The sequence below is a fragment of the Pogona vitticeps genome, chromosome 3 (genome assembly GCF_051106095.1).
Source record: "Pogona vitticeps strain Pit_001003342236 chromosome 3, PviZW2.1, whole genome shotgun sequence".
NCBI lineage: Eukaryota > Metazoa > Chordata > Lepidosauria > Squamata > Agamidae > Pogona > Pogona vitticeps.
This window is the reverse complement of record NC_135785.1, coordinates 182,175,091-182,200,896: the sequence shown is the minus strand read 5'-3', so window position 1 is coordinate 182,200,896 and position 25,806 is coordinate 182,175,091. Positions and strand designations below refer to the sequence as shown.

Below are 25,806 nucleotides of genomic sequence, written 5' to 3'. Positions count from 1 at the left end.
TCACATTACATGTACAACATGATAAATGCAATACAGCCTACTTGTATGGTAGATAAAGTCTGCTAAATTTTTGCATGTGATTCAAAATATTTGAAAACCTGCAGCCTACTGTCATGCACCAAAGGGTCAAACATCAGTATCCATACCACTAGACTTCAGAGTATTTATAGAAGTATGGAGGCCTTCTATTACTCCCTCTATCCAGTTGCACCTCCCTAATGCCAAGGGAGGTTCAGAAGGAAGGAACAAGAAGTAGGGCCTTCTCAGCAGTGGCCCCTTGCCTTTGGAATAACTTGCCAGTGGAGATCCACCTGGCTCCCTCTCTGCGTGTTTTCACCTGGCTATTTGGACAGGCTTTCCCTCCTAACATATCTTAACTACCATATCTTAATTACTTATACTTTGCCATCTTGGACTTATAATAGAGGTTTTTGGTTTTATTTTTTTTTTAATTTGTAAACTGCCCAGAGTAGACCCTCGGTCTAGATGGGCAGGATAGAAATATAAAAAAATATCCGGACAAGACGGAAGTTCTGAGGGTGGGTGCCCCCATGCCTGGCGGCTTGGATGACTCTCTCACATTTGGGGGGTGACCCTGGCCGTGAAGAGCGGGGTCCGCAGCCTGGGGGTACATCTGGACCCGACGCCCACCATGGAAACACAGGTGGCATCAGTAGTCCGCACCGCCTTTTTCCACCTATGGTGGATTGCCCGGCTGCGGCCCTATCTCGACATGGGGGCACTCACTCCCTTGGTACATGTGCTTGTAATCTCAAGATCAGACCACTGTAATGCGCTCTCTGTGGGGCTGCCTTTGAGGCTGATGCGGAAACTCCAAGTGATGCAGAATGCGGCGGCCAGACTCCTTAGCAGAGTGAGATAATTCCAACATATTTCTCCTATTCTGGCCGCGCTGCACTGGCTGCCCATTCGGTTATGCATTGACTTCAAAGTATTAATGCTTACTTATAAAGCCCTAAACCAGGGGTGTCCAACTTTTCACCTTCCCTGGGCCACATTAGAAGATGAAAATTTGGTTTGGGCCGCACATAAATTTGGTTTGGGCTGCATGGGAGGGCAGCCCTAGCCATCCTCTGCAGCCCCGCTCCAAGCGCGCTTACCGGCAGCTATGATCTCAGACAGCAGAGGCTGGCAGCTTCGACTCTGGTGGCTTTATGGGGCCGGGAGGGAGTCCACCTATTGACAGGGATGGCGCAATGCAGTCACACAGCCCCCCTCTCCCCTCCCTCCCTCTCCTTCCTTCCTTCCCTCTCTCCCCCCTACCGTTGTGATGTGCCCCGGCCACAAGTGCCAGCAGTGTAACTTGAAAGTTTGGAATTTCTTTAAAAAATAAAAAATTGCACTGGGCCGCATTACGAGCCAACCTGGGCCGCATGCAGCCCACGGGCCACGGGTTGGACAAGCCTGCCCTAAATGGTTTAGGACCTCGATATTTGACGGAACGCCTACTCCCATCAAGGTCTACCTGTATCACCCACACGAGTCAGGAAGTGAGGCTGAGGAGCCTGACACCGAGAGAGGCCCGGAAGGAAAGAACTAGAAACCGGGCCTTTTCGGCGGTGGCTCCTTGCCTCTAGAACAATCTCCCTCCGATGATTCATGCAGCCCCTTCGCTGGGTATCTTCAAAAAAAACCTGAAAACATGGATGTTTGTACAGGCCTTCCTTCCAGTTAACCCTTGATTACCTCTTCCTTCCTTTTTTGTCATCTTGAACAATCTATTAATTTATTAGCGGATGTTATAATTTTTTGTGTATATTTTTTGTGTATACAGTGGTGCCGCGCTTAACAGGCGCCCCGTTTAACAACGAAATCGCATAGCAATGAGGATTTTGCGATTGCTTTTGTGATTGCTTTGCAATGGTCTGAATGGGGTTTTTTCACTTTGCGATGGTCGGTACCCTGCTTCGCTTACAGATCATCACAAAGCGGTGATTTTCCCCACTGATCAGCGGTTCCAAAACGGCCACCGAGTAAAAAACATGGCCACCTGCTGTGTTTCGGGATGGATTCCTCGCTTACCAGGCACCCAAAATGGCTGCCATATGGAGGATTTTCGCTTAAATGTAAGTTTTTAGCCCATAGGAATGCATTAAACAGGTTTTAAGCATTCCTATGCGCTTTTTTATTTCGCATAGCGACAAAATCGCTTAGCAGTGATTTTTGCTGCACAGATTATCGTTGCTATGTGAGGCGCCACTGTATTTGTATGTTTTATCTATGTACCTGGAAGCCGCCTAGAGTGGTCACAAGACCAGATGGGTGGGGTATTAAATAAATAAATAAATAAATAAATAAATAAATAAATAAATAAATAAATAAATAAATAAGTAAGTAAGTAAGTAAGTAAGTAAATAAATAAATAAAATTAATTAATTGTTTGATTAATTGATTATTTAATAAAATCTTCATAGAGCAGCTGCACATGGAAAGTTGTGAAACACAGCACTAACTCCCTTCAGGTTTTAAGAAGAAGGACAATGCTATCAGGAATGCTGATACGTTGTTGATCTTGATTGCTGCTGCCTTTTTTACTGATTTATTTGGAGCTTGTTTTAAATACTGTACAGCTCCTTAGCTTGTTGTACATCCTCTGAACAAATGCTGTGCCTGAAGCAAATTCATTTATGCTATCTGGTGTCTTCCTTCTCTACACCACCAACCTCCTGGTTCCTTGATCCCCATATATTGACATTCCTTAATGTGTTTCCCTTGAGCCCTGGGATCATAAGTCTCAGCAAGATTCTTGCACTTATTAATCTTTATGGGTTAATAAAGGTTTTAACCAGTTTGACTTTCTGAACATGACTAGCCTTGCTGGCTAGCTTCTGACATACTGTACAGGTTGAAGTTACAGTAGCAAATGAAAAAATGGCTGAAGTCTTGTTGTGCATTTACACAAAAGGCATTACTTTTAGCAATAAAAAGTAAAGAAAATCCCTGTAGACAAATTTGTACTTTTCCATTCCCCTGACAAATGACAGCACCTGGAGTGTAATGTCAAGTCATTGGTCCTTCAGTGACAATAATCTTCTGAGCCTTCTGTCAATAGGCACTTGAATGTAGTTCAAGGCACTGTGGTTCCAAAAACCTTTGGAACAGGACATGTGGCAGGATTGCTTTTTACTGAGGGGAAGTTCTCTTCAGAAAATGAAACATTCTTCTGCAGAAAATCAAGAATTAGCATACTTTGTTATAATTGCCTGCAGATCTAGATGTTCTGAGGACTCTCTGCAAATTCAGATGCCAAGGGCTATTTTAATGATTTCTTAATCTCTTTCCAGATATTGCAGGAGTAAATGTATATTTTAAGAACCACAGCTTAAGACTGTTTTGTTAAAGTTTTAGGTAGAATATAATTCAATTATCTCAGCATTTAATTTCACCAAAGATCCTTCCCCCTCCCCCCGTTAATAGCAACATTTCACATTCTGCTTTATCTTATTATTTTTTTCACAAGTCCCACCACACCCTTTGGAAAAACCTCAGGATAGTTTTCAGCAGTAAATAAATACACTAAACAATACAGTATAATGAATCAACAATGAAAAATACTTAGAAATAACAATTATAAGAACATAAGACACTGAATCAGGCCAAGGGCCCATCTAGTCCAGCTTCCTGTATCTCACAGTGGCCCCACCAGATGCCTCTGGGAGCACGTGAGACAACTAGATACCTGTCTCCTGATACCACTCTCCTTTATCTGGCATTTTGTAGTACCTTCCTTTTAAGCCTGGAGATTATATATCCCCATCATGACTTGTAACCTGTGATGGACTTTTCCTCCAGGAATCTGTCCAATCCCCTTTAAAAGGCATCTAAGCCAGATGCCATCACCACATCCTGTGGCAAGGAGTTCCACAGACTAATAACATGCTGGGTAAAGAAATAGTTTCTTTTGTCTGTTCTCACTCTCCCAACACTCTATTGGAGTGGATGTTCCCTGGTTCTGGTATTGTGTGAGAAGGAAAAGAGCTTCCCTCTATCCACTTTATCCATTCCATGCATAATTTTATACATCTCAATCTTGTCTCCCCTCAGGCGCCTTTTCTCTAGACTATTCTCCCAGTTTGGAGAGATCCTTCTGGAGCTCTTCGCAATCTCTTCTGGTCTTCACCACCCAGAAAAGTTTTGTGTCATCTGCAAACCTGGCCACCTCACCACTTATCCCTATCTCCAGGTCATTTATGAACAGGTTGAAAAGCACCGGTCATAGACAGATTCCTGGGCACACCACTTTTCACCTCTCTCCATTGTGAAAATTGCCCATTGACACCTACTCTCTGTTCCCTGGTTCTCAAACAATTCTCAATCCGTTACAGGACCTACCTTCTTATCCCCTGACTGTGGAGTTTTCTCAGCAGCCTTTGGTGAGGGACCACATCAAATGCCTTCTGAAAATCCAGATAGACAATATCTACTGTTTTGCCTGCATCCACATGCCTGTTGATCTTTTCAAAGAATTCTAAAAGGTTTATGAGACAAGACTTACCCTTACAGAAGCCATGCTGATTTTCCCTCAGCAAGGCTTGTTCTTCTATGTGTTTTAAGATTTTACCTTGGATGAGGCTTTCTATCATCTTCCCTGGAGCAGACATTAGGGTCCCCCCTGCTTCCCTTTTTAAAGATTGGTGTGACATGTGCTATCCTCCAGTCCTCTGGTACTGTGGCCATTTTAAGGGACAAGTGGTAAATTTTAGTTAAGAGATCAGCAACTTCATTCTTCAGTTCTTTCATAACGTTTGGGTGGATACTATCCGGGCCTGGTGACTTATTGATCTTCAATTTATCTATTAGGTCTAAAACATCCTCACTTTTAACCTGTATCTGATTTAATTCATTAGTCAGGAGAGGCCGTTTGGGCAGCAGAATCATGAAGACAGAAGCAAAGAACTCATTTAATTTCTCTGCAATCTCCAAGTCGCCCTTTATCTTCCCTTTACCTCTCTCTCCATCCAGGGAGCCAGCTGCTTCTCTGGCAGGTTTGCTACTAACATATTTAAAGAAGCTTTTATTATTTGCCTCTATATTGCTGGCTCAAAGCCCTTCTTTGCCTTCCATATCATCTTCTTACATTTCTTTTGCCAGAGTTTGTGTTCCATTTTATTTTCCTTATTTAGGAAGGATTTCCATTTGCGGAAAGACCCCCTCCTTGCTCTTCAAAGCCTCTCTAATTCCACTCATTAACCATGTCGGCCCCAGCTTGGACTTAGTTGAGCCCTTCTTCCTTTGCAGTATACACTTCCAATGGGCCTCTACTACCATTATTTTAAACAGGCTCCATGCACAGTGGAGAAATTGAATTCTTTTTACTTTCCCTTTCAACTTCTTTCTAACTAGTTTCCTCATCTGAGGGAAGTCTGACCTTCAGATATCAAGGGTTTTTGCTTGACACTCTCCCCCCAACATGCATGGTGAAAGAGATTGCAGCATGGTCACTATTCCCTAGTGGCTCAGTGACATGTCCCTAATCAGGTCCTGAGTACCACGCCTGTCCTCTGGTGGGCTCCATGACAAGTTGCTCCAAGGCACAGTCATTTAGCATGTCAAGAAACCTGGTCTCTCTTTCTTGACCCGAGCACACATTGACCCAGTCGATGTGAGGACAGTTGAAGTCCCCCATGATTACAATCCTGACCCTCTTGAACATCTCCCTGATTTGTTTCTTCATTTCAAGGTCCCCCTCAAATTTTTGATCTGGAGGACAATGGCACGTCTCTCTCCACTATCATATCAGTCCTTGGGCCTGGTAGTTTAACCCACAGTAATTCTATGATGGAGTCAGATCCACTGTCCATCTCCATTCTGCTGGATTCTACCCCTTCTTTGACATAGATGAGCACCCCACCTCCAACATGCCCCTCCCTATCCCTCCTATAGAGTTTATAGCCTGGGATTGTGGCATTCCACTGGTTCTCCAAATTTCATCAGGTTTCCATTATGGCCACTATATCAATGTTATCCCTAGCCACCAAATGTTCCGGCTCAACCATCTTCGCTTGGACGCATTGGGCATTTGCATAAAAGCATCTGCATACGGGGTCCCCCAAGGAGGGCTGCTAGTTGGTTTCTTTTTTTCCCCCACAGCTTCTAATTCCAGTGGACCAACTATCACATCCCATCCTGCTCCCAGTCCTAATTCCTACAGGGTACTAAGTTGCAGTGCGATGTTTTGGGACAATGGGAAGACTCATCCCACAATTTTCTCCCTAGTTCCCCCAAAGTGTATTTGTTTATTTTAAAAGCAAATAATTGAATCTAGTGCTATATCACCTTACCACTGTATTGCTGCATCAGTTTAGTGCTAAATTAGCTCCACGCAGAAAAAAGATTGAAATCAATATAAAATCAAAACAATCCAGACGAATTCCAGCAGACTATAGAGTTTCCATGGTATGTGTGCTTGCTTCTACATGTATGGAGAACTCCAGAAAACTGTCCCTTTCCCCCTGCCATGCAACCCTTTAAAACAGCCCCAGCCATTTGACAGAGAGCATAAAAAGAAAGCTTGGAATCAGCAGGAGGGCAGTATCAAAGGAAGGCAGGGCTGTGGGAGTGGATTGAACAGCACTGGATTGAGGGACCAGCATACATGCTGGCACTGAAACAACCCACAGTCTTTGTGTGGTCCCCTAATCCAAATGCAATCACAAAAGAGACTGCAAATCAAATCAATGTAGTCAAACTCTAACTCTCATTAACTCCCTCCCTCCACCTAGCTGCCAATTTTCATCACATTTCAAGCACACAAACCAGTCAGCGTTCATGCTTACCAATCATGCATTCACTGCTATACAACATATAAGCTTGTTATCCTAATTTACATACAGGTAAATAGGCAGACTAGGCAGAATTGCCATGGCTAGTTTTAAAATCACAACTGAATGGCTTCACCAAAATTGGAGTGATGACAGAATTCAGAGTGTGGTAAAATGTCTTCTCCTCCTGTGCCATTTTCCTCGGCTATATCCATCCTATGTCAGCATTGCTACTTACGTGTCAGGAAGAAAAACAAAACAAAACAAAACAAAGTAATCTTTGTGGTCTTGCTATTTGCTGTTAAAAACCTTTAGTTCTCTCTCTTTTTGACTGTCTATCTAGCATCTTGGCTTGTCGCCTCAATTTTGTCTGGGAATATAAACCAAGATTGTATCTACCATGTTATGAAATCCTGTGATTTGTAGTTTGGTGAGGTACCTAGAATTCCCTGATACAATTAAGGGGTCCAGTTTCTTGAATGGGGAATTATATGTACTCACTAAATTACAAATCACATTATTCCAAAGAATGGAACCATGACTGTTAATGTGGTAGCAAACTACTTTAAACATGTAGTGTGGTTACTCTCTAAGATGGAACTTAGTTGAGGACAAGAAAGCAAAAGAAGCTAGTGTAGCTCTATGCAGTTTTTTAAACTTCACATAATCAGCAACCATATTCCAAAATTTGCAAGATGTGGACTGTTCCCACCAAGCACAAAGCTCTCTGGCCATTCTTGTTCTAACAATACTGACAACAGTTCAGAGGTATTAGGTGAAGCCTTTCTGGGAACTTTGTATCTTTTATATCCCAATTCCTCACTATTGTCTTCATTTTTACTTAGGTATTCCAGAGGTGCTTTTGCATAGCTGCTGCGACTGCCATGCCCAGTGGAGGTACATGGTGGGCACAGAATAGAGGGAACAAAAGGTACAGTCTGTTGGAAACAATAAGCACAGCTAATGAGTTTAAGTCATTTTCTTTGTACTGGTAGGTCCATTTCATAATTGTTCGTTCAAAATTAGCATGATGGTTCAAATAGTGTAAATGTAGCAGTCAAGTGAAGGATGCATGGGACCACAAATCACTGAAGCACTTTTACTGACATGGCAGACTGAAGAGAATGTAGAGAGAATTTAGGTAGCTGTGAAGCAGGACTGTGTGAGGGAATTATGTTTTTCATTCATACAAATTGCTCTCTTGAGAACAAGTCCAAGTGCTGGACCAAGAGCAGTTAGAAGACCTTCAAACATAAATATTGAGATGAAGCGTTGGGAAGAGCTCCAAGCCAAGAAGTTGAAATCCAGCCCTAGCCAAACAGTAGACATCTACTCCACCCTATTGTGGTTTCCAAAATCAGTCAGTGTTCTTTTAGACAAGACGAACCAACTCTGTGTCTACAGAAGAGTATGATGGGTGGAACCCTTGCTTTCTAATTGCGGGATACAGAAATAGAAATTCTAGTTCATCCCAGAACATCAGCTTTCTTTTACAACAGATTTTTTTTTTGTTCTCAAGGATCCTTGATTAAGTGACTGTGACTTTGTCTTCCTTTGAACAGCTACTCCATAAGCATTAATATTCATAAGCAACAAAATTTTCAAAAATGTAATTCAGCCTGCCATGCATAGTAATTTTAAGAGTATTTCTTTACCTACCAACTTTGATTACAAACACGTTGTCATGATTTATTTTGTTTTTAGTATAGAAAACAACAAAAGACTTAATCAAGACTGTAGACTGAAAAGAAGAAATACATTTGGGTCTCATGTACATATTAAATGCCCCAAGGAACAGTTTAGGGATCTTGTTATTTCTTTTATGCCAGAATAGTATTTGGCAATGATTTTCTACTTGTTGTAGATCTCTCTGCTTCCTTAAGTTTCAGGTGGGTGAGTTCTGAAGCTTAAGAAAATCTGAAACATATTTTAAAAAATTTATGCCAAGTATTTGTATAATGTATTCATAAATCATTCTGCATTAGGCCATTTGGTCTAAAATATTAAGATTTTTTAAGCAAAAACAAAAGTAAATTTATTGAACTAGCTCTCATTCTTTTTTTACTTTCTTCTTTCCCATTCAATGCCTTTCCACCCATATTCAGTTTACACACACACACACACACACACACACACACACACACACACACACACACACACACACACACACACACACACACACACACACACACACACACACACACACACACACACGTGAATATTTAACCAAATATATCTGGATAGCTCAAGAGAATCTATCTTCAGACATGTTTCTTTTAGTTAAATTATTTTTAAATAACCATTCCTCGTTTTTCTTTTATTGCTGTATTAACAGATCCAGAAAGCTTCCTTCCTGATGGAAAATAGGATTGCAGTGCTTGAAAAAAAAAATCTGTCTTCTTTTCTGGAACTACAGAGACCTCATGTTGACATATAACTTGGCTAGGGTTCTTCAAGATTTGAGGTCCATTCCACAGAAACCCACATAAAATTCTTTCAGCTCAAATATCCCTCTGCGCCAAACCATAAACTATTTGAACAACATATGATTACACATCAGGCTGATTTGATCATTAGTTTTCTCCTCTTTCCATAGAACTTTTATTTAAATAGGACAAGTGACTTAAAATATATGAAAAAGAAAGCTCAGATCCTTGGTTGGATTTCTGGGAATCTAGGCTCCTTGCACTACTGAATTTTAGGAGAGGCTCCTTACGATCATAGGAAGCTTCTATATACAGAACTAGATCACCGTACCATCAGCTCCATATTGTCAATTTCCACTTAGAGGTAGGACTCCAGAATTTCTAGCTGGACCTAGCTCTACTTAGAGACCACTTGAATTTACTTGGGAGACCTTTGACATCATCCAGTGATCTCCCAGATCTTATTCAGTGGTTTCTCATCTAAGTACTAACCATGATTGACATGCTTAGCTTCCAAATGCAGACTACAGTGTATGTGTTGTTGTTGTTCTTGTTGTTTAGTCATTACGTCGTGTCCGACTCTTCGTGACCCCATGGACCAGAGCACACCAGGTCCTCCTGTCTTCCACTGCCTCCTGGAGTTGGGTCAAATTCATGTGGGTAGCTTCAGTGACACTGTCCAAACATCTCGTCCTCTATTGTCCCCTTCTCCTCTTGACTTAACACATCAGGGTCTTTTCCAGGGAGTCTTCTCCTCTTGTGAGATGGCCAAAGTACTGGAGCCTCAGCTTCAGGATCTGTCCTTCCAGTGAGCACTCCGGGTTGATTTCCTTCAGAACAGATAGGTTTCTCCTCTTTGCAGTCCAGGGAACTCTCAAGAGTCTCCTCCAGCACCACAATTCAAAAGCATCGATTCTTCAATGGTAAGCCTTCTTTATGGTCCGGTTCTCACTTCCATACATCACAACTGGAAAAAACATAGCTTTGACTATGTGGATCTTTGTCGACAAGGTGATGTCTCTGCTTTTTAAGATGTTGTCTAGGTATGTCATCGCTTTCCTCCCAACAAACAGGCATCTTTTAATTTTGTGGCTGCTGTCACCATCTGCAGTGATCATGGAGCCCAGGAAAGTAAAATCTGTCACTACCTCCATATCTTCCCCTTCGATTTGCCAGGAGGTGATGGGACCAGTGGCCATGATCTTAGTTTTTTTTAATGTTGAGCTTCAGACCATTTTTTGCACTCTTCTCTTTCACCCTCATTAAGAGGTTCTTTAATTCTGCTCACTTTCTGCCATTAGAGTGGTATCATCTGCATATCTAAGGTTGTTGATATTTCTTCCAGCAATCTTAATTCTGGCTTGGGATTCATCCAGTCCAGCCTTTCACATGATGTATTCTGCATATAAGTTAAATAAGCAGGGAGACAAGATACAGCCTTGTCGTACTCCTTTCCCAATTTTGAACCAATCAGTTGTTCCATATCCAGTTCTAACTGTTGCTTCCTGTCCCACACATAGATTTCTCAGGAGACAGATAAGGTGATCAGGCACTCCCATTTCATTAAGAACTTGCCATAGTTTGCTGTGGTCCACACAGTCTAAGACTTTTGCATAGTCAATGAAGCAGAAGTAGATGTTTTTCTGGATTTCTCTGGCTTTCTCCATAATCCAGCACTTGTTAGCAATTTGGTCTCTAGTTGATCTGTGCCTTCAAAATCTCCAAAGTCCTTCTGGGAGTTCTCGGTCTACATACTGCTGAAGCCTACCTTAGAGGATTTTGAGCATAACCTCGCTAGCATGTGAAATGAGTGCAATTGTACAGTAGTTGGAGCATTCTTTGGCACTGCCCTTCTTTGGGATTGGGATGTGGACTGATCTTTTCCAATCCTCTGGCCACTGCTGAGTTTTCCAAACTTGCTGGCATATTGAGTGTAGCATCTTAACAGTGTCATCTTTTAAGATTTTAAATAGTTCAACTGCAAAGCCATCACCTCCACTGGCCTTGTTGTTAGCCAGGCTTTCTAAGGCCCAATTGACTTCACTACAGTGTGCATAGCGAGGATGATAAGGTGATACAACACAGTAATTTTAGGGCACATGGAGTGTCTGCGCACTCAGAGCCAAATCAAGACCTTCATTTGGCCCTCCTTATAGCCAGTGTAGAAGCAAAAAAAGGTGTGTAGAGGGAGCAGAGCTTTGGAAAGTTGCAAATGTCAAGTACAAGAAGCAAGATGCCTCTTCTAAAAGTGTCTCATAAATTTGCAAGCTTATACAGAAATTCCCATAGAAGGGAGGGCATGCCTGATTGGATAAAAAAATAGGTATCTATAGCTGCTAGAAGGCAGGAGACAGATCTGTTGGTCTGGAAGGACAGAATTTTGAATATACATAGAATTTGCATTTTAATATTTTATAAGATATATTTAAAATATTTTGCTGCTATTCTATTCCATCATCAGATCTTGTAGATCTGTCTTTGATGGCAGGTTTAGATTAGATGGTGTGATGACTGGAAAGCTGAAAGCTTGTACAGAGGGCAAGGCAGAAGAGTTGCTGGTTGGGGTTCTGCTGCTCCTGAATAAGGAATCCAACCTGTTCTGAACAGTGTTGCTCTCCACCTGGAGAATCAGGGATACAGCAGAAAGTTCCCAGGGTTTCGATAGTCTTCTTATAGCCTAGGCCATCTTTCTGTACAGCAACAATTTGTTTTTTCAGATCCTCAGATAGTTCATTACCATGAGGTGCCATGTGGAACTTCCAGTGACCAGTCTGAGAGAGTGAGAGCGATAACACCTGCTCCCCCTTCACACCTGAGACGTGTGACACTAACGGGTCTCATGAAACCAGGGAGGGAAAACGGCTACTTGGGCCCAATTTGGACGTTGTCACTTAGGGGTATACTCACTTTTGTTGCCAGCGGTTTAGACATTAATGGCTGTGTGTTTTGTTATTTTGAGGGGACAGCACATTTACACTGTTATACAAGCTGTATAACAACTGCCTTACGTTGTAGCCAAGTGTCATTTCTTCAGTCTTGTCACATGAAAAAATATACTAAAATATTTATGAAATGTGGGAGGGTGTACTCACTTCTGTTGTGTACTGTATACTGAGTGAATTGTGATGTATGGGGACCCTTTTCAGGGTTTTCCAGGTAGAGAATACTCAGGAGTCGTCCTTCTTCTGGGGACACCCTGGGACTGTGTAGCTTGCTCAGGTCTACATAGTCTGGCTCTTCTCTCACAAGGCACAGTAGGGAACTGAACTCCCAACCTGTGGCTCTGCAGCCAGTTACCTAACTCACTGAGTTATCTAACCAGCCAAGTTGTTAATGAAGGCTGTAGAATATATAGCTTTATATGGGTATGTTTTTACAGCAAGGTTTCTGGAAAAAGACTATGTGTGGAATGTGTGTGTGTGTGTGTGTGTGTGTGTGTGTGTGAGAGAGAGAGAGAGAGAGAGAGAGAGTGAGTGAGTGTGTGTTTGTGCGCACGCACACACATGCGAATATGGATGTAAAGGCCAATTATGCCAGGAAACCAATCTGTCCTCATTCCAGCTTTGGAGTTTTTCAGATTGTCTTACCAAGCTTTCCCTCAGTTTTGTCTGTTCTCAGAGCCTGAGGCACAAGGTGCTGACATGAAATCATTCTCTCACACAGGCATAAACCTGCTTAGGGCAGGAAGATGCATCTTGCCTGCCCTAAGTTATGTTATTTAATCCTTCACTTTTAAGGAAATAAGGTTATGTTAATTAAAATGAAAATAAAAGGAAGTTTTATATATGAATAAATATAACTGCCTGACAGCTTGTCTGCCATTTGGACTCATGCACTGTTTTTATTTTATGGGTTTGCTCAATTGTAGGCATCTACTTCAATGAACGACCAAGAATTCAAGCAGCTAGGAACAAGAACTGAAATATCTTTTACACCATCCACAGTTGGTTGGCAAGAAACAACACAAATTGTGAGGCGTGATTTACAAACGATTTGCTAACCTACATACTTTTCAAATCAAACCTTTCCCAAAGTGAGTTTGCACAGGTGGATTTGATATTTTTAATCCTCTTTTTAAAAAAATCACACACAGCAAATCTGGAGTCTACTGCTGCATGTTATCAGTAGAGGCGTTATTTCATAAACTGGCGTTCTAGAGTCTTTAGTCTTAAGGTAGACAAACTCTGGTTTTTTTTAGTGTTCTTACCGGCTTCAGCAAAAGTGCTTTCCAAACCTGAGACCCTTCAAATGTGCTAGAGTCCAATTCCCACATCCCTACAGGGTGTAGCCACTGAAGATGCTTGTCCCTTCAGTTCCTGTTCCAATATTTTAGCACCTTATGTATATACATTATTATATAATATGGATTATTCTAAATGTATAGACTAAATGGATGGAATATGGTAATGTTACTTTTTGGACTACAGCTCACAGTGTTCCCCAACTAGCATGGTTACTATAACATGGAAAGAAGGCATCCCTCCCACAAGGTAGGGTCAGCTGCCATAAGTCCAGGCACCGCACACCCCACTATGTCTGTACCCAAATTCTGCACATTGAGCATAACATTTGCAAAGAGGAAGTGATACATCCCAGTTGTACATACAATTGCCAGGTCTTAGGGTACCTTTATATCTTCCTCAGGCCTCTAGGCAGGAAGCCTAATGACAGGGTGAGCAGCAATGGAAAGGTGTGTGTGTGTGGAGGGGAATGGTTATTGTGTGAAGTGGTGTCAAGCTGGGTATCCATCCTTGGGACAAAGCAAAGGTGTTTTTATTTGTATTGCTTTTGCATAAGTGCATCAAAACCCCAAATATTTTGGTGGCTGGGTGCTGAAGAGAGAGTTGATGGGTGCATGCAATTAGCCATCATGCCATTTGGAGCAGGACAGAAGGCTTTGTGCCTACTTCTACAATGAGCTGGCACATGAGCTGTGTTGGCTCTCCTCCTAATCCTTGCCTGCTTCACCTTTGTAACATTAAAAGCCCTGTCTCCTGGTCTCAAGGATCAGGATCCTGATGACCTGGCAACCCTCTCTGTATGCATATGGCCTCACAATCATGGTTCCTACTTCTGTGGAGATGCTATGCCGATAAAACTGTAGGAACACAGACTTCCCATCTCAAACCACTGAGCAGTCCGACATTTCACCATCGTGCCAAAAGTGAAGATATTACAGGGAGGGCCAGCAAGTGTAATCCACCTCCATATAAAGCACAGTGAAAAGTATGTGGAGGAGTAATATTGTTGGCATTAAGGAAAAGGGCAAAGGCCATTGATGAGGCAAATATAAACTGTCTGAGATCTTGTAGCCATCAGTTATGCCACATAAGGCTGATGACATCATCTGCAATGATGATTTTTGAGAACTAAAACATTTCTGATCCCCCGCCCGCCCCACCCTTTCCGGAAGATCCTAAGGCTTCTGTGGAATCCCTTTCATTGTGGGGAAGCTGTTGGGGCCATAGGAAAGGGATGGAGCTAATTTCTGCACATTGCTGCTTCTGCAATGATTTCTGGGGGCAGCTGCCAAAAAGGCCCTCCACCTACAGGCCATCCCTCTCACCTCACTGAGGGACAGCTCTTTCAGGAGGGCCTTCTGGCTAGATCTCAGTTGCCGGGTAGTTTCATATTGAAGGAGTTGGTCCTTCAGGTATCCAGGGCCTAAGCTGTTTAGGGCTTTATATGTCAAAACAAGCACTTTGAATTGAGCCCAGGTAACAACTAGTGGCTAGTGTAACCTGGCCAGAATCGGCTGAATATGGTCTCTCATGGCTCCCCCACTGACCACTCGTGCAGCTTGATTCTGTACCAGCTGTAGTCACTGGATTGTCTTCAAAGGCAGCCCCACGTAAAGCACATTGCAGTAATCTGCACTGTTACCAGTGCATGTGGGACTGTTATGATGCTCCATTCATCCAGGTAGGGCCACAACTGGAACAGTTTCCACAGTTGCAGGAAGGCACCCCTGGCCACCAAGCCCACCTGGGCCTCCAGGGCCAGACTGGGATCCAAGAGCACTCCCAGACTGTGGACCCTGTCCCTCAGGGGGAATGTAACCCCATTCAGGGCAGGGAAATGGCCCTTTAACCTTTCCGACGAACCACCAGCTAACAGCACTTCCGTCTTGTCTAGGTTAAGCTTCAGTTTATTAACCCTCATCTAGTCCATTATCAGGTCCAGACCCGAGTTCAGCTTAGAGACTGCCTCACCTGGATTGGTGGAAAAAGAGAGGTAGAGCTGAGTGTCATCAGCATATTGCTGACTCCTCAGCCCAAACCTCCTGATGACCTCTCTCAATGGTTTCAAGTAGATGTTGAACAGCATGGGGGACAACATTGAGCCCTGAGGAACCCCATGGCATAACTGCCATGGGGCGGAGCCATTGTTTCCCAGCACCACCTTCTGGACACGATCAGCCAGAAAGGAGTGGAACCACCAACTTCCAACCCAGCTAGTCTATCCAGAAGGACAACATGGTCAATGGTGTTGAACACCACTGTGAGTTCCAGGAGTATCAACGGGGTCACTCTCCCCCTGTCTCTCTCCCAGCAAAGGTCATTATATTTGGTCCTACTTTCACAAGGTCATGAATTCCAAAAGGGCACTAGAAGAGACTGATAGGTTACCAATACCCATTGTCACTACCACCACATCCAGCTGTGAGTAAGTTCCATCCCCTTTGCCTTGAATCCAGTGTGTAATTAAAGGTAGGGAGGTGCTTTGACATAAATGCTGAGAGTTATACAGGGCCACCCACTCCCCAATAATTAGCATTAAGGCTGGAAATGAGGCCTGTTGAACTATGTCACGTTTCAGAAAACATCATTGCTATGAATATCTCTGATGTCCCCTGAGTTTAGAAAACTAAGCCAAGTCAGGCCTGGTTACTACCTGGATGGAAGACCACAATGGATCTCTATATAGGATTAGGAAAGAATCCTGCCTGAAACAATGGATATCCTCTATCAGCCAACATTATGCTAGACAGATGTGAGCCAACATTATGCTAGACAGCCAACATTATGCTAGACTTATACTGCCTAATCTGACTCATTAGGCAGTATAAGGCAGCTTCCTACGTTCCTAAAAATTAACAAGGCAAACATTATGAAACTGAGGCTGTTGTACTTTGGGCACATGTGGAAACATCATTTGCTGGGAAAAGTTGAAGGCAGCAGAAAAAGAGGAAGACCAGTTATGAGATATCTTACTTAAAGGAAAACGTGGCCTTGAGTTTTCAAGAGTTAGGCAGGGCTGTTAATGACAGGACATTTTGGAGGGTCACTGTAAATGGGAGGTAACTTGACAGCCCACAACAACAACAACATGAAACATAGTGACACCTCCAATTTAGAATGAGCTTTCTTAACAATTGATTCATTTGAGGTATCTCCTTTATGCCTGAAATCATTACTTTTTACAATGAGAACTGAATATGAGTAAAATGTGTAGGGTTTGCCCATCACTAGTAAGAAGCACAAAGCCTTCTTTTTCCACATTTTAATCAAATGAGTAGTCTTTTTTTTAAAAAAAAAAAAAAGTAAAAATGCAAGTAGGAACAGCCTGTAGTCAGACTTTTTTTTCTCTCATGGAGGGAATTGGGATTTTTGTTCTGTAAACAAGTAAGCCCACAACCTAATTCTTAAAGGTTTCCCACATTCTGGTTTGATGCTGGGATGTGGCAGAAATAAAATCTCCCAAGATGACATTATCTGAGAGGCATTCCAGTACATTTCTCAGAACTTGTTTATCATATGTGATAGATATGTGGTAGGAAGAAGTTAATTCAGCGCATCTTCTGACTAAAGGCTTCTGACAGAGTGAAATAAGCGGTTTTGGGACTGGGTCTCTTCTTTTAATTAACAATGAAGAACAAACACTGAAAAGATTGTGTCTGCATGCATGAAATAGAAAACAAAGGTTTATCCTGTGTCTCTCTTTTTAAAATGTACTATCTAATCTTCATGTAAGCATTTCCTCTCTCCCTGTGGCTTCTTTTGGCATGGTATTCCATCACTGCCTCGTTGTTCTGATTAGGAAGCTTTTCTGTATCTAATCTAAACTGACTTGTCTTTAATGCCGAGTAATGTGTTTGTGCAGATAATATATTCCCTGGTCAAGCTACAACTTAGTATTCCATTGTTTCCCTCATTCAATATTTTTACTGGCATTAATTTTGTGGGGTTTTTTTCCTAGAAGCTCAACCTTGGCTCTTTCTGCACCATTAAAGCCAAATATTAATATCTCAAAGGGAAGAGGAAGTTATAACTAGCTATAGCATCCATGAAAAGATAATATTTCTGTACAGAGTGTAATAATGGGATGAACTTAAGATTGGATGTTTGACTGCCCACTTGGGAGGGAAACAACTGCCACAGGAGAGAAGTCGTGGGTTTGTAGGCATCTCTGGTCCTTCTAGGTCACTGCATGTCAGAATAAATATCTGTCACTGGTGCAGAACTGAATTTTGCATCTTCTGACTCATGGGCAAATGCTGCAATAAAAAGAGAAGCTGACCTCCAGGCACCTCAAATTTTTTTTTCCAAGAAGTTTCCTTCATCATATCTCCTCCAGCTGTTCTTTCTTGCTACATCTCACACACTGTTTTGTTCCTTTCACTGAAGGCCATTGTTGTGCTTTCACATAGGACAGCTGGCCAGCTGAAGCCAACTTGCCTGAAGCCTCAGAACTCAAAGGTTGAACTTGAATCCATTTTTTCTAACCCAAACCAACAAGATTGCCCCCATCCTGCATCAATTCCCTTCATGGCGTACCTGTATAAAAATATAAGCCATATACCATATATATATATCATGTCTAATATGTCTTACATAGTGAAATAGAAATAAGTCATTTACCATTTATTTATTTATTTATTATTTGTTTGTTTGTTTGTTTGATTTGTACCCCACCTATCTGGACTACTTGTCCACTCTAGGCGGCTGCCAATGTAAGATAAAACAATAAAACACAAGAATATACATAATTCTACAATGACAATTACAGTAAAAAGAAGAGAAAAATAAGAAGAGAAAAATAGAAAAGAAATCAGGTATTACCTGGAGGGAAGGCCTGGATGTACAGCCATGTTTTTAATTGGGTTTTAAAGATGCCCAGCGTAGGGGCCACGTGAATCGCCGGAGGGAGATTGTTCCAGAGGCGAGGAACCACCGGTTTCGTGTCTTCTCCTTCTCCTTCTGGGCCTCTCTACCTGTATATCTCATACATATGTATAAGTCTTATATAGCAAAATAGAGGGAGATGTTTACACAGTGCTTGTCACATGGAAGGCCCATGAAATTGTCCCACATTACAGCTGTCACCTTGTGGTGATATAGACATGTCTCTTAGTTAGCTACCAAATAGACTGGGCAATTTTTTGCACACTACAGTAGTCCTTATTTTTACTTTGCAAAATTTCCCCCAATACTAACAGAAACCATGAACAAATCATGGTCTCTGGATTTTTGCTTTTTTTGTGTGTTGTTATTGTGGTGGTTGTTTAGTAACATGATAAGGAAACAAGAGGAAGGAAATAGTGAATTCTTATAATGGGGTGAGATGTGGGATGTGATCTTAGAATTAGTTAGCGCAATTTGTTTTTATACAGAATGTATATAAATACACAACATTCCCCATATTCACAGGATGGAAAGAATTTGAGAATAAATATAAAAGCAAATTTACATTCTACAAGGCAATTCTAAAAATGAGGGCAGCCCAAACAAAAAACAACAACTTTGAAACAGTGCTTCAGATCAGCACCAAATTTGGCACAGATGTAGCAGACAGCCTGTTCTTGCTTTGTGTCAAATATGGGGAAATTCAGGCAATGAGTTTTCAAGTTATGATTTTTTCAAATTAAAACTGTTCCCCCTCATGCAGAAATAAGGAACCTTAAAGTTCCCCAGATTTAAAACAGATCAAATAAACTGAAAAGACTAATCTTGCTTATCTTGCAAGAGAATAGTTGGCCCTGCCCAGTTTTCCAATTTGGAATAAATCCAGGCTGCAGAAGATGAAAAGTTAATTGTTATTATATCCTGAGCTTGCATAGGTTTTATTATAGCCCAAGATTGCATAGAATAGACTTACCAACAAGATTACAGTGGACCCTTGACTTACAGATGGCTTGACTTACAGACTTTTTGAGTTACAGACTTCTCTGGCGGCAAAATTTAGGTTTGACTTGCAGCCTGAGAATTGACTTACAGACCAGAAAAAAACCAAAATGGAACAAAAACGGCCTGTTACGGGATTAATCGGTTTTCAGTGCACTGTAGGTCAATGGAGACTTGACCTACAGACTTTTTGACTTGAGAACCGCCTTCCAATACGGATTAAGTTCTCAAGTCAAGACCCCACTGTACTGCAAAGTAGAAACATTGTTGCAGTTTCCTGTGCTGGGAAGGGAGATGTTTGGAGGACTATGAAATGTCTCCAAAACAGTCAAAAGTAAGGTTTTCTTTGAAGAGTTAAAACAAAAACCAGAAAACCAAGCTTACTTTAGAGAAAGCAATAGAGTGACAGTCCTCCAGAAAGGACCATTTTGCCATGTATCTCCAGGGAATCAGCATACAATTTTGTAAGGCGTTGTCAAAGTATTTCTGCATTACAGAAGTACAGAGTAATTGTGTTTGTTCCAGCCCAGAATATTTTCAGTAAAGATTATCTCAAGATTTCTTTCAAAGCAAACTTCTGACACCAGTCTTCAAACGGGAAATCAGCTCCAGGTCTGTTGCAATTTGAACTTTTGACCCTATCAGTCAGGACCCAATTAGTTGACTCTCAGGAGGAGAACCGTTTAGCTTCTTCCTCAACAAACAGGCCTTGGTGCTGGAAAAGGGATTTTGTGTCTGGTTGTAAAAATATTTTTTAAAAAAAAATTAAGAAAGAATAGAGAACAAATCTTCACAAGATCACTTGTTTTAGCTGTGAAATAACTGTTTTTTTGCTTTGTGGCTGAAGATGGTCTCAATGTTAGCAGAGCTTTGGTGCCTATATCCTTTCATAGTTTCAACCATTCCACCTGTGTTATCACGTTCACTATACAATTGTCTGATAATTAAGGGGGAAACTCCAAAGATCTCATTTCTGATGTGTAGTAACTATATGAGTTAATGACCTCCAAAATTATTATTATTATCGTCAGCATATTCATTTTTATTTTTATTTGTATGCTGCATTTCTCCCAACAAGGGACCCAAAGCGACTCACAACATTAAAATCCACACAATTTAAAAACACAATAAATTAAATATTAAAATACAATCATTAACAGTCATATCATGAAGAGTTCTCCTCAGATCTTGCAAACCAACAGCATCTCATATTAAGTTGTTCTTTCTTCCTACTGTCCCCCCTTCCAAACAAAACTGTCTTGTTCAATAAATCCTGCTCAGGTCTTGCAGACTACCAGCAGTGACTTCCTTTATTGACACAATTTGTTTCCCATTAGGTCTTCTCTCTTCCTACTGTCCCTTCCACTATTTTCACTAACATTGTCTTTTCTGGTCAGTTCTGTATTCTTATTACTGTATATGTGAATGTTAGAAGAGCCTCAGTTTACTCATTTTTGCTGCAGTGAGAGTTCAGGCTTGACTTGACTGATCAACCACTCTTCTGCCTTTCTGCCTCTTAATGGTATCTGTAAGGCACTCATCCAACAACACATTTCAAATGAGTTGATTGTTATCCCTGTCTTTTTTCACATAGAATGCATGATTTTTACCTTGGTTTCCAGTGACAATCTTTGCTAACTCCCAGATCACCTCCCTTAGCATTTTTTTAAAAGGCCAGGGGATATATTTGGGAAACAAACTCACAACATGTTTGCAGAGCTTTGGATCTGAGTGCCAGCAGGAAAAAGGATGCCAGACTTTACATAGCCAAATGCTTCAGCAAAGTGCACAGATTTTTTCACCTTTAGAACTCCCAGGTTGACAACATTCCACAAGCCTCAGAGAGTAATGGCTATAGGACTGGGAGCACAGGCACATGATTCCTGTGGGCACAGGATTTCTAGTTCCTGCTTTGCCTTACAATGTCTCCTCTACAAGTTGAACTGGTTCTGGGGAGAGAGATATTGTTCCCAGCAGCTGAGATATTGTTAGTCAATGGGACACATTTATAAAATACTTAACATCAATCAACAATACTTAACATCAACCAATATGGATGTGAAAAAAAATCCTCAAGGAAAGAGTCATTTCAAGGATCAAACTCAAAGTTCTTGAAAAGTTTGGAAGAAAGGGGGGTTGTATATAAGCTTCCACGCAAATTGCACTCTATGAATCATTTGGCACTTCTTGAGTTAATTGTAAATCATTTCAAGTTACTTCTTCTTCTTTCTCTTCTCCCTTCCAGGAATGCAATTTACAGTTATGTGTATAAGGGAACCTGTTAGACCTAAATCAGCCCGGCTGGTGTTTAAGCTGCCTGGAGAGAAAAGTAAGCAGCCCACACCCTGCAGAGTGGGAGCGACGAGTAGGCTGGACAGAGCACAGCTTCCTGAATCGAACTGACTGCAAACCGTTCAACTGGTCCTAAGAGAAACAACACTAGCCAGGCGCACATAAAAAAGCCCCCTCTTAGCTTGCAGGAGCTCTCCACACAGCTTTCATACCAGAACTCCAGAGAAACAGAATCAACTGGCAGGAAACAAACCAACAATGGAGGAGGAGGTAAGATCTTCATGGTTTTGAGCTTAGTGTAGTATCTTTGTTTTCAAAATGTGGAGGGGGAAATGTCAAATTTCTGGGTCCTTTTCTCGCAGTGGTTGAGTCCTTCTTTCTAAAGTGGGTTATGTATGTTATAAGTAATTCCTCGCAATGTCTGGTGTTGCTGTGCATAGCCCCAGCTGTGCGGCAGTCCATGGCTGAAGCTTCTCGGAAACCTCATGTGCTTCTAATTACGCTGTGTTTTTCTTTCCCAAAAGACACAACAAACTTTCTTTTCTTGGATTCAAGAGCGATGCACCTGGGAAGGGGGAGGAAATGTGCACAAGATGTAAAAGTTCAAAACAAGAGCAACAATTTTCATATTATCTGCTTCTTCAGGTTTGGGATTCAAAGGGAGTTTTCCTTGTATCGAAAGAACACCAAAATACAGTTATTGGAGTGCAATTCTTGTTTTCTTGTCTTGTATAAATAGCATTGCTTCCTGCTTACCTGACAGAAAGCAAGCAAGTTATTAATTTTAAAAACCAGAGTACATGATCTGATTTGTCAAGACCAGTGATAGGACAGATTTGTAAACTGTTTTAGTCCAGAGCTCCACTGTTAGAGTTCCTTGTCTTTAAAAAGTATATCAAAACAGGTGCATGGCTTTAAAGGAGCTGGAAATTTCTGAAGGTTTATAAATCTTTTAAAACTTCATCGGAATCTATGCTGCAGACTTTCATTTCTTAAAACGAGTGGAAAAGGACTATACCTTTCACAATATAATAATATTCTTGAAAACAATGCTTTGTTAAGATATCTGATACATAAAAGACATGGAATTGTGGAGTAGTGATTGAAAGTTGGAATTCTGAATCATGAATTTATATCATTTATATATATTCTCTTATTCCTGTGTGGGTGTATGTGGTTGACGTTCATAACTCAGAATGCATGAATGAATGGATGCTTTCCCTGGAGGAGTTGGTGCAAAGTAGCTGAATTACTTAAGCAGCAATCTATGGATGTGTTACCTGGCAATGGGGGTCATTCAGTGGGGTTTCAAGCAGACATTCATGAGATTTAATTGTCTGGGCAGATTAAATGAAAAGACGGATGTTATTTCATGTGCTAGGTATTTACACAAAATAAATGCAATTTATTTTCAGTGTCGAATAGGAAAATCATATTAGAATTACTGGCAAGGCAGAGAGATCACTAACCACATAATATAAAACTTCGTTCAGCAGTTGCCATTTATAAAAATGTTATGTTTCTAAAATGCTACTTAATGCAATGAAATTTGCCTTCAGGAAAGAACTTGGAACCTGAGAACAGAGGGCTTCAAAATACTGACTGAGTGAGATTTTTTATTTTTTAAGGTAATGAGATCACTGCATGAGGAAACTGAAGTAGGAACCCTTGTATTGTTTGGGAGGCAGTTCTTTCTAATGGTGCCATGTGCAAGGCTATCCTGCAAGCAAATAACATCTCCTCCAAAAGGGCTCTCTCCTGTTTTCTGTGTGGCCACTTAAATCGCACAGACCCAAATTCCCTGGTGTGACTTCATAGAATGCAAGTGAATTCACATCTTCCTTGCTGTGTAATCACATCTAATTTGAACTCAGGACACAGGAGACCTGAGTTCAAATTCTCACTCAGGCACAAAAACTCACATGGTGGTGGCAGTGGTGGCAGCAGCAATAATAAACTATCCCTTCAACATCTGAAATTTCAAAAAAAAAAAAAAAGATTGGCACTGCAATAAGCTGGTTATGTCTTGACGCCACATAACAATAGCAAAGTGACCACCTGAAATATTGAGAAATTAGTTATAGAAGGGATAGCTGTGTTAGTTTGTGCAAGCAGAGAAATTACGTATTAAACTGACTCAAATCCAGCATAATCACAAAGCCGATAACATCACTATGGCTAAGAATTTTTTGGATTTTACAGTGTGTTTCAGGGCAGTCACTGAAATGATTTTAACATTGTTGCAGACTGTCTGACACATGGCTGGCTGCACAATTGGGCATGTGGTCAGTTGCACAACTATGGATGAGTTCATGGCTGAGTGCATGATGGACAGCCTCAGTAGCTCTTATCAAATAGGATGCTGGCTTCATCTGAGCACTTAAGGTGCTTCAACAACTTGAAAAATCTCAGCTTGGAAGGAATCCAGAGTTTCTAGTAAGGGGGGGGGGAATGAAAAGTTGGGTGAGTGCGGAAAGGGTAACATTTGAGAATATGACATCATAAGAATGTTAGTTATTGTGGCTGAATGAAACATCTTCAGTGTCATCACTTTGCTTCGAAGGAACAGCATGAGACACTGCCCCTTTTACCTGTACCTCATAAATGCATGAATTTACACCGAACTTCTCATGGAGCAGGGAAGGCATGGTGGAGAAAACCGACAGCGGTCATAGGCGTTTGGACTCTAGGGTACACACAGGACTTGTGTTTTCATATTTTAAGAAACATGTTTAAGATATTTTGGTTTTGTATAAGGACGTCATGGTGTCTTTCAGGCTGGGAATTGTGGCTGTAATTATCTAGCAGCAGTTATAGACAGAATGGTATGATGCTAAGAAAGTATATGGATGATAAGACAAAAGGGCACTTGGTTGGGGGTTGTGAATTAGGTATTAAGCAGATTGGGAGTTGATCTGTAGCCAGATTTATACTGGAATGTCAAATAATGGCAGTGATCACAGGTGCTATTCAACAACTTCATCTTATACTCCTAAATGTGGATTTTCTTGGAAAATATCAGACATGAACTATCATATATTTGGCACTTCTCATTTAGACTACCGGAATATTTGTGTGGGTCTGTTGTTGAAAGTCACTTGAAAACTTCCTGGTTCAAACTTTATTACACTGATTCTCTATTCCCTTCACTGATGACAGGCTATGTTCGAGATGTTCATTTGGGCTTTCAAAACCCTGAACAGTTTAGGATCAGAATGTCTCAGGAATCCCATCATCCTGTGTAAACCTGCCCTGGGATATTTGTCACATCAAAGCATCCCTCTTTCAGGTTTCTATCACCAGACCACAGGGAGGCAGGTGATCAGGAACAATAGCCAAGGGTTGAAACATAATTTTTCTTCCTGTTTTTTTCCCCTCTTTCTCTGAAATGAAAACAATTTTGTTCCAGCAAACCTTTTCAGGATCATGATTTGTCAACATATCTGCTGCTGCATAGCTTTTGTCAAATTAGTTTGGGAACAACAGCTGATCTTGTTAAAATAATATTTTATCATATACGTTATAGTATTGCGAAAATTACTTTACATGTGCTTCTTAAAATATTTGTGATTCAGTATATAGAAAGGTGTGTGGTTGATGATGATGATAATGATAACAATTATAATACTTTGCCATTTATGTATAAAGCCATATTGAGGTGCATTTGGGGGTTAAATTTTTATTTATTTATTTATTGTATTTAAAGATTATGTATGTATTATTGTATGTTAAAGATTGAGCTGCTTCAGTTTCTGACAAATGTTTAGCCACTAGGTGTCTTAAGTAGGCTAGATATTAAGACAGTTGAAGAAAAACATTGATTATTTCAGAGGAGTATTCAAAGAAGTTTTAGAAGTATTTCTTTGTAATCCTTTCACAGCCACTTAGGTGTGAAACTTTTGCAAGTTGCTGTAAGTGGGAACTTGGGATATCCTTCTTTCTTCTGCTGCACCATTCAAAGGGTGAGATGTTTCTATTTATGGAGTGTGTGTGAGAGACCCCCAACAAGGGATGTGTGACTTCCTCTTTTGAATGTCATGTCACAATGGTGAAAAGAAGGAAGCACACGTTGTTTGTCACTCCTTTGTCACTCCTTGTACATGGAAAAGCTCTTTCGCTGATACTCAAATCCTTTCATTTTAACCACTGTGGAATTAGAAGAAAACAGCTGTTTGTAACCAG

At 41.1% G+C, this 25,806-nt stretch overlaps 1 protein-coding gene across 1 annotated transcript in view; it reads left to right on the top strand.

Annotated features, from left to right (window-relative positions):
* The first annotated feature begins 21,588 nt into the window (after positions 1–21,588).
* The window catches only part of MID1 (midline 1), a 249,045-nt gene continuing 244,827 nt past the window's right edge, over positions 21,589–25,806 (top strand). Inside the window, exon 1 of the mRNA XM_072994376.2 lies at positions 21,589–21,894. The gene's annotated coding sequence lies outside the window, so the exon portion shown is untranslated. The remainder of the gene's footprint in view (positions 21,895–25,806) is intronic.